Here is a 7795-nt window from a genome sequence, read left to right as displayed (position 1 = left end):
TCATCGTTATCTCAATTTGTCCCTATAGATGCTGTACATTCATTACTATCTTGCTATAGCAATTCTCTTCTTATTATTTAAGTTTATAATGCCTTGTTCCTAGTAAGGGTTGCACTCCTCTGCTTCTATTTGCCTGGTAGTCACTTTACTCCTAATTATGTATTTTGTTTTTGTCACCTTGTTTTAGGTGAGCTGACCTCTTTCAGTATTTCCTGTAGTACAGGCCTCATAGTGGAGAATTCTCTCAATTTTTGTATGTCTGGAAAGGTCTTAATTTCTCTTTCATATCTAAAGGAGAGCTTAGCTAGATACATTACCTTGGCTGGTAGTTCCTTTCATTTAATAGTTTGAATATTTGATTCCACTCCTTTCTGGCTTGTAAGGTTTGTGCTGAGAAGTCCAAGAATAATCTAATGTGTTTTCCTTTATAGGCTATCATCTTCTTTTCCCTGGCTGCTCTGAGATTTCTGTCTTTGTCATTGATTTTTGATAATTTTAATACAGTGTGTCTTGGTGAAGGCCTTTTTGGGTTGAGATAATTGAGTGTTCTATTGACTTCTTGAATTCCAAGCTCCAGCTCATTCCTTAGATTTGGGAAATTCTCATCCACTATTTGTCTGAAAATGCTTTCTAGTCTCTGTTCCTTTTCTTCTCCTTTGAGAATTTCCCATTATTCTTATGTTTCCTCTCCTGAAAGTATCAGCTAGTTCTCGTATTTCTCTTTCATTATTTTTCATTCTTCGGTTTCTCTCTTCTTCCTTCTGATTTATTTCTAGATTTCTATCTTCAGTATCATTGATCCTTTCCTCCATTTGATTGACTCTATTTCCCAAGTTTGTTATTTCATTTTTCTTCTCTTGCAGTGTGCTCTTTATCTCCAGAAGGTCTATTCTGTTCTTTTTGAGGGTTCCAATCTCTTTGCTAAAGAACTCTTTCTGCTCATCTAGTTGTTTTTTCAATTTCTGAAATTGTTGATATGATTCGTTTTGGATCTCATTGAGTTTTTTTAGAAATACCATACTGAATTCTCTGTCATTTAAGTCACATATTTCTATGTCTATAAGCTTATTTTCTGGAGATTTTTCTCTTTCTTTCTGAGATGCCTTGTCACTTTGTTTGATCATGGTGTTTAATGGACTGTTTTTCTGCCTGGGTATTAATGGAAGTGTGTTCTGCTTTTTTTTTTTTTTTTCCCCTGGAAAAGAGATTTATTATATAATGGTCCCTAGCCTGTTGCAAAGAAGGTGTTTTTCTTTTGGTTTCCAGTAGGTGGTGTCTAAGCCTCTTGGATTTCTGCTTTCTATAAAGTCTTAATAATGCCTTTATTTTCTTGTAAATATTTAATCACGCTCGCTATCCTCAGTTTCAGTCCCTGTCAGTGTTAGTGACAGTTTTGATAGCACTTGCTCAGATTCCCCTGGGGCTCTGTGGCTGTTGGGTCTCTGAGGGTATGGGACAGTGGCCCTCTGGGTTGGGGGTTGGGGGCTGTGGCTCAACCTCATTTTTGCAACTGCAGTCAGTAAAAATCAACTATTGTGTTTCTGCCATCCTCGTTTTTCTGCCATCTTCATTTTTCTGCTTTCTGTCCTGATGACTGGGCCCTGCCACTGGCTGCATGGAACTCCTAAACTTCCCAGGTGTTTTAGGGAAGTCACCACACCTTGACTCCCCCTCCACCTACAGGGAGCTCCAGCTGTGAGAGGGAACTTCTTTATTTCTCACAGTCCACTACCTGACACCCGGGGTGCTGACCTGTGGTAGATCTTATGCACAGATCCCACGCTCTGACATGCTGGTGTGCAGCTTGGGTGTTTTTTGTTGAGTTTTACATGTTCAGCTTATTGTTGTTTCAAAAGGAGAGATCTGGGGACTTCTCTCACTCCACCATGATTAATCCAATCTCGCATCTTATCAATTTCTATCAAAAAAAAATCTGTTGTAATTTGATAGAGATTGGATTGAACCTACATTAAAAATTGCAGAAATGGGCACATCAACCAAATTGAGTCTTCCAATCTGTAATCATATTCTACCCTCACTCCCCTCAACAATGTCATGTAATTTTCAATATAGTGGTTTGGTATATATTTTGTTAAATTTATACCTAAATGTTTTTGGTTTTATATTTTTTATAAATGATAATTTTTAAATTTCATGTTTCATTTGTTAGTAATAGTATATCAAAACAAAATTGATTTATGTATTATCTATGTCTCTTCTAATCTTGCCAAATTCATTTATTAGGTCTAATAGTGTTACATTCAATGTACACAATCAAGACAGATTTAATTCTTTTTTATTTTTTTTGTTTTAATTTTTTTCCTGCCTAAGTGTAATAACTAAGACCTTTAGTGCTATGTTAGAACTGGCAAGAGTGGACATCTTGCTGTGCTCTCAAATGTGAGAATATGTTTAGTCTTTCTTTTACCATCAGCTCTGATGTGACCTGTCAAATACATCCTCTGCATCTATCAAGATATGTGATTTTTTTCTTTTATTCTTTCAATGTGTTAAATTACTTAGATTTTAAATGTTAAAGTAACCCTATCCTTCTGCTTGAAATAAATTCCGGTTGATTATGGTTATTATTCTCTTATTTTATTCCTAGCTTCAATTTGATTCTTCGATATTGTGTGAAAAGAAGGCTAGTCTAGAACGCAGTAACTGCATCATGAAGGGATGTAGAAATTACCAGAAGAAGATCTATAAAACCTTCATGGAACTTGAATAATCTTGACAGACTCATTGTAATGCTCAAGAAAATGTTCTGTCTCACTAGGCGAAGATTTAAATTAAATTTCAGAGTATGCCATAATGTAATGAAAGTACTTTGTATTAGGACTTCTAGGGCTGCCATAACAAAGTACTACAAGCTGGGTTACTTAAAACAACAGAAATTTGTTCTCACACAGCCTGAGAGTATAGAAGTCTCAAGTCAAAGTGTTGACAGGGTTGGTTCCTTCTGAAGGCTCTGAGGGAAAATCTGTTCCATGCCTTTCTCCTGGCTTCTGGTGATTGCTGGCAATTTTTGGTATTCTTGGGCTTGTGGACACATTATTCATATCTCTGTCTTCATTGTCTCTTAGCATTCTCCTTGTGTGTCCTCATGTCCAAATTTCCCTCTTCTTTTAAGTACATAGATCTCTGGATTAGGGCCCATTTATAATCCAGTATGACCTCATCTTAACTTGATTGCATCCACGAGAACTCTATTTTGAAATAAGTTCTCATTCACTGGTTCCAGGTGGACATGAATTTTGGGAGACATTATTAAATGCAGTAAATATTTGAATTTCACATTTGATTATACCAGTGTAGAACAAAAACCCACTTCTGAAGTGAAGTTTTTGATTAACTGTGTTTTAAGGAGTTAAACAGCTCTGTGGGCTAAAGCAGTGTTTCACGTTGCAGGCAGGGTCTGTGCCACTGACATGAACTGTTTCTTTGTTAAACAGACTTTTGGGCTCATCAATGACTCAAATCTCTTGTGTTTTTTGTTTTTTGTTTTTTGTTGTTGTTGTTGTTTGTTTGTTTGTTTGTTTGTTTTTGCAGAGACATGCTTATATTTGAGCAGTGGTTCATAGGAGATTAGGATCTAAAATCAGACTGGATAATTGCTGTCTACACTGTCTACATGTACTATTTAAGACTAAGTAATTCAGACCTTGAGAAATGTAGTTGTGCTTAGAGATAGAGACAGAGACAGAGATAGAGATGAAGAAACAGATATATTTTTATGGGTATGTGTGTGTGCATTATAATTGTATTTTGAGTAGAGGGCAAGGTCACATTCCTTAGTTAGCCAGTTCCTTTAAGGCACATTCCCATTGTCACTCATTCTGAGAGAGAACAGATGATAGAAGAAGAAACAAGGAATTGAAGTCATAGTCAAGACAGAGGTGAAGTGAAATCATCCTTTCTCTGTACCTAGAATCCAAAGTTGATTTTTAGAGGATTTGAGTGCATTCCTGGTGGTGGGGATAAACAGGCCATTGCAAGATGGAAGCAAATCTAGAGAAGGTGGGAAAGTGCTCTTTGTCCAAGCAGAGATAAACTTTGTGAGGGATCCCAGAGGCATGAGCCACAGTCTATGAGCCATGACCTGCAATACGTGATTTGATTTACTCTGCCTTTTAATTCTTTTCTGTTTTCCCAGTCTTCTCTAAAGTCCTAATAAAAGTTACAACTTGGTATTGGCTGTGCTGTGAGGAATTGATGGTCTGTGTCCACAATATTCTGAGAGAGCAGTACTCCCCAACTCCACCAAAGGGAATGTGATGCATAGGAAATATTTGAGCAGTAAAAGTGAGCCTGGAAGAGGTGACTGTCAGCACATTAATGGTGGCCCTTGGGTGAGCGAAAATCAGGAGGCCAGAGCTGGATGACCACAGAGGCCCAGTAAAGGTGAAGATAAGAGAACGTACCTGAGAGACCCCCATCCCACCTCTGACCCCTACCATCAAAGATTTCAGAACCTGCGAACACACCACACACATACACACACACACACATACACACACACATGCACACACACACACACACACACACACACAATGTTGATCTAGATGAATGGAAGACAGTCTATACTGTCTACTAACATGGGCTATTAAGGGCTATTAAGAAGTCTTTGGGTTTAACTGTTAATAGCAACCGGTCAACAACCTAGGGAGGCCTGCCTGAGGATGTTGAAGTATCACTTTGATAAAGGAAATTGGAAAAGCAAAAGGTGAGTTGGAAAAATATACAAATCAAACTAGTCAGTTTCACTAGTACTGATTTATTATAATGAGGATGGTCCCATCTGACCTGCTGTGGCTGGGACGTTAGGCGATGTTAGAAAGGTTGACTTAGACTGCAGGCGAGAGAGTAGTCCTTAGACAAGTTTGTTTGAAAGCTCTGCCTTTCATTTGTCCAGGGTTTTTCTGTTTTTATTAACATGAAACATGATGATTCTTAGATTCCTTTTTTTTTTTTTAAAGGTTTTTTTTTTGTTCTTAAGGCTTTTCCGGGGGGGAAGGTTTTTTTTAGGCTTTTCCTTTTTTTTGACCGGATTCTTTTTTTTTAGTTTCAGGACCGTTTTTTAGTTTTTGCTTTTCCTTTTTGTTTGTTTTTTTTTTTTTTTTTGTTTTTTTCTTTTTTGAAGTTTAAACTCAGTTTTTTTCCAACCTTTTTTTTTTTCCTTGCTTTGGATTTTTTTTTGTTTTCTTTTTTTTTTTCCTTCGGTTCCCGGAGGAATTGCTTTGGATTTTTTTTGTTTTCTTGGCCTTTTCGGATTTTCAAATTCCCTTTTTTCTTTTGCAACTTTTCGTTCCTTCCCCCGTTCCAAAAACATAGCCTGCTGTACTGTTATTAAGGGTCTCCAGACATAACTTTCACTCCTTAACCTACTCAAGTGCTTTATGGTTGACAAAATTGTGTTTTCTCTTTCCTAACTTCTGCTCTTTCTACTTTAGCTTGTTTTTTCACTATCTAAATTGTCCAAACTATAATTCATCAGATTTTTTAAAGGTGCCATTAAAGCACTTTGTCTTTCTGTTTGTGAGCAACTATTTCTCCACCAACTCTACAAACCTATTATTATGCTAGACCCCTGAGAATGCAAATGAAGTATATAGCATGATTCCTACTGTAGCCCTCTAGACACTTATTAGTGAGATGATATTTTAACACATCAAACAATGCATGTCAAGATAATACAAAATAAATTTCTATACATGTACAGGGATTTAGTCATGAAGATTTGATAGAATTTGAATATAAAGACCGTAGATAAGAGCACACAATTTTTGAGATATTTAGAAGTAGAAATAAGGGTGGCATCTTAAGGGGATAATCAAGAGATTGTCCTAGCTAGAATTAAACTGGACAAACAGGTACAATAAGTAAAGTTCGACACACTTATGGAATGTCCTGAATGTCATCATGAGGGGATTAGATTTGGGAATAAAATTATTAAACAAGCTAATCCTTTGTTTCATTTTGTGACTTTAAAATAGAAAAATTAAAAGTCTGAGATTACTTTAAATAGTTAAAAGAAAAAAATGGTAGGTTCCAAGGGTTACTAAATAAATTATGTAAGTGTAATTTGAGTAGTTATTATTCTCTTAGGTGAACTAATTTTTTTAAAGCAGCTCAAAAAATCAGCAAATGATAGTGAGGGGAAGTTAATAGAGAAACAGGGAATTAAAAAGGAAGAGCAAACAAAAAACACTCTCTAAATGTTGAGAAATAGTAAGTTAGTAGATGCATTTAATTCTGTACATAAGTAGCAGGACTGTGTTGAGGATATAATTATTACTGAAATTTAAAGTAGAATCTTAATATAAATTGTAATAAATAAACTATGAAAGGACAGAAGCTTTTCAATGGAGGGAAAAAGCTTTCTTTTCAAGAGTAATTACGTAAAAATTCAGAAGTCTGAAAGAAGTTAATGAGAAGGTAATTAATGAGTCCTTAAGAGGCATTGCTTTTAATCCTTTTAGTATTCTACAGTATTCTAGTTAAATAGCTTTTGAGGTATCTTTAATAATTTATGGTAGCCTTTTGCAAGTTTTCTTCACCCACTCACAAGTTTTACTATAAATGAGGAAGGAAGGCATTTATTAGAGTACTGTAGATACATGAAGGAGAAATATTGCAAATGGTGCCAATCACTGTCATCCCATTAATATTCCACTCCAGGCTGCATGTCAGAACTGAACATTTGTCCTTATAGTAGCTGTAATGATGGAGTGATGTTAATGTCTCTTGAACATGGATGTGGCTGTGTAGGACCTTCTTCTGTTTCCTGGATTGTTCTTACACTAGCAGTCAAAAGAGGTTGAGTTGGGTTTCAGGGCATCATCTAAGCAAAGGAAATCTGTATAGATTTCCTTTTATAGAGCTCTCCCACTGTGGCTACTGTGGCTTCTGTACAACAGAAACCACCCAACTCCTGACTGATCAACATGCCCTGAGGCTTTTATTTTAGAAGACTGAGGTAGGGCAATTTTCTCTTATTTACTGGAAGACCTAGCCAGAGGGATGAGGAGCTAATTAAAGTTTGTTTAATTGCTTTAACTTACCTAAGTGGAAAATAATATTAATGAAACATGGTATCTGTTAAAATATAGATAAAATAAGATAGCAACAGAGAAAGCAGTTAAAAATCAAACTGGCCTCCTCTGTGCCTCAGAGTGAGTTCACAGTAACATTGGAACAAATCTTATTATTATTATTATTTTTAGAGAGAATAGTTATTTGAATGCCCTTCTTTTTTCTTGTCAACTGTAAAGTGAGAATTATTCATTGGCTAAACTGAAAGTAAGGATATAACAGACTTGGGATTAACCAAGGTCTCTTACTCCCCAAGACCAATTTATTGAATTGGTGAATTGGTTTACTTCAGAATCTCATGCTTTGTAGAAAGAAAGAAATCACAACCGAATCCCCTAAGAATAAAAATTAAGCAGAGCAATTGGAATGAATTAAAATGGTCTCAATCAAGTCCTAGTAGAAAAGAATGACAAAAAGACTCCTGAAATAAAAATTTCTTCAGTTAAAAAAAAATCAGCAGTGGCTATTCCACTCATGATGAAGTTTTATTCCTCCGGGTTATACACAAATGTTAACTTCATCACCACTAGAATGCAAGCTCCACTAAGCCAGAGTTTCTGTCTGTCTTGTTAATTGCTGTCTTTCCAACACCTGGAGGAGTGGTTTGCATGTTGTTGATGTGAGGTATTGTCTTACTCCAATGGTAGCCTTCAAGTACATGATGAGACAGCTTGTCTTGAATACTCATTATCTGCGTTCG

Source organism: Pteropus vampyrus, unplaced genomic scaffold, assembly GCF_000151845.1.
Source record: "Pteropus vampyrus isolate Shadow unplaced genomic scaffold, Pvam_2.0 Scaffold67, whole genome shotgun sequence".
Classification (NCBI taxonomy): Eukaryota; Metazoa; Chordata; class Mammalia; order Chiroptera; family Pteropodidae; genus Pteropus; species Pteropus vampyrus.
Note: the sequence above shows the minus strand (reverse complement) of the source record.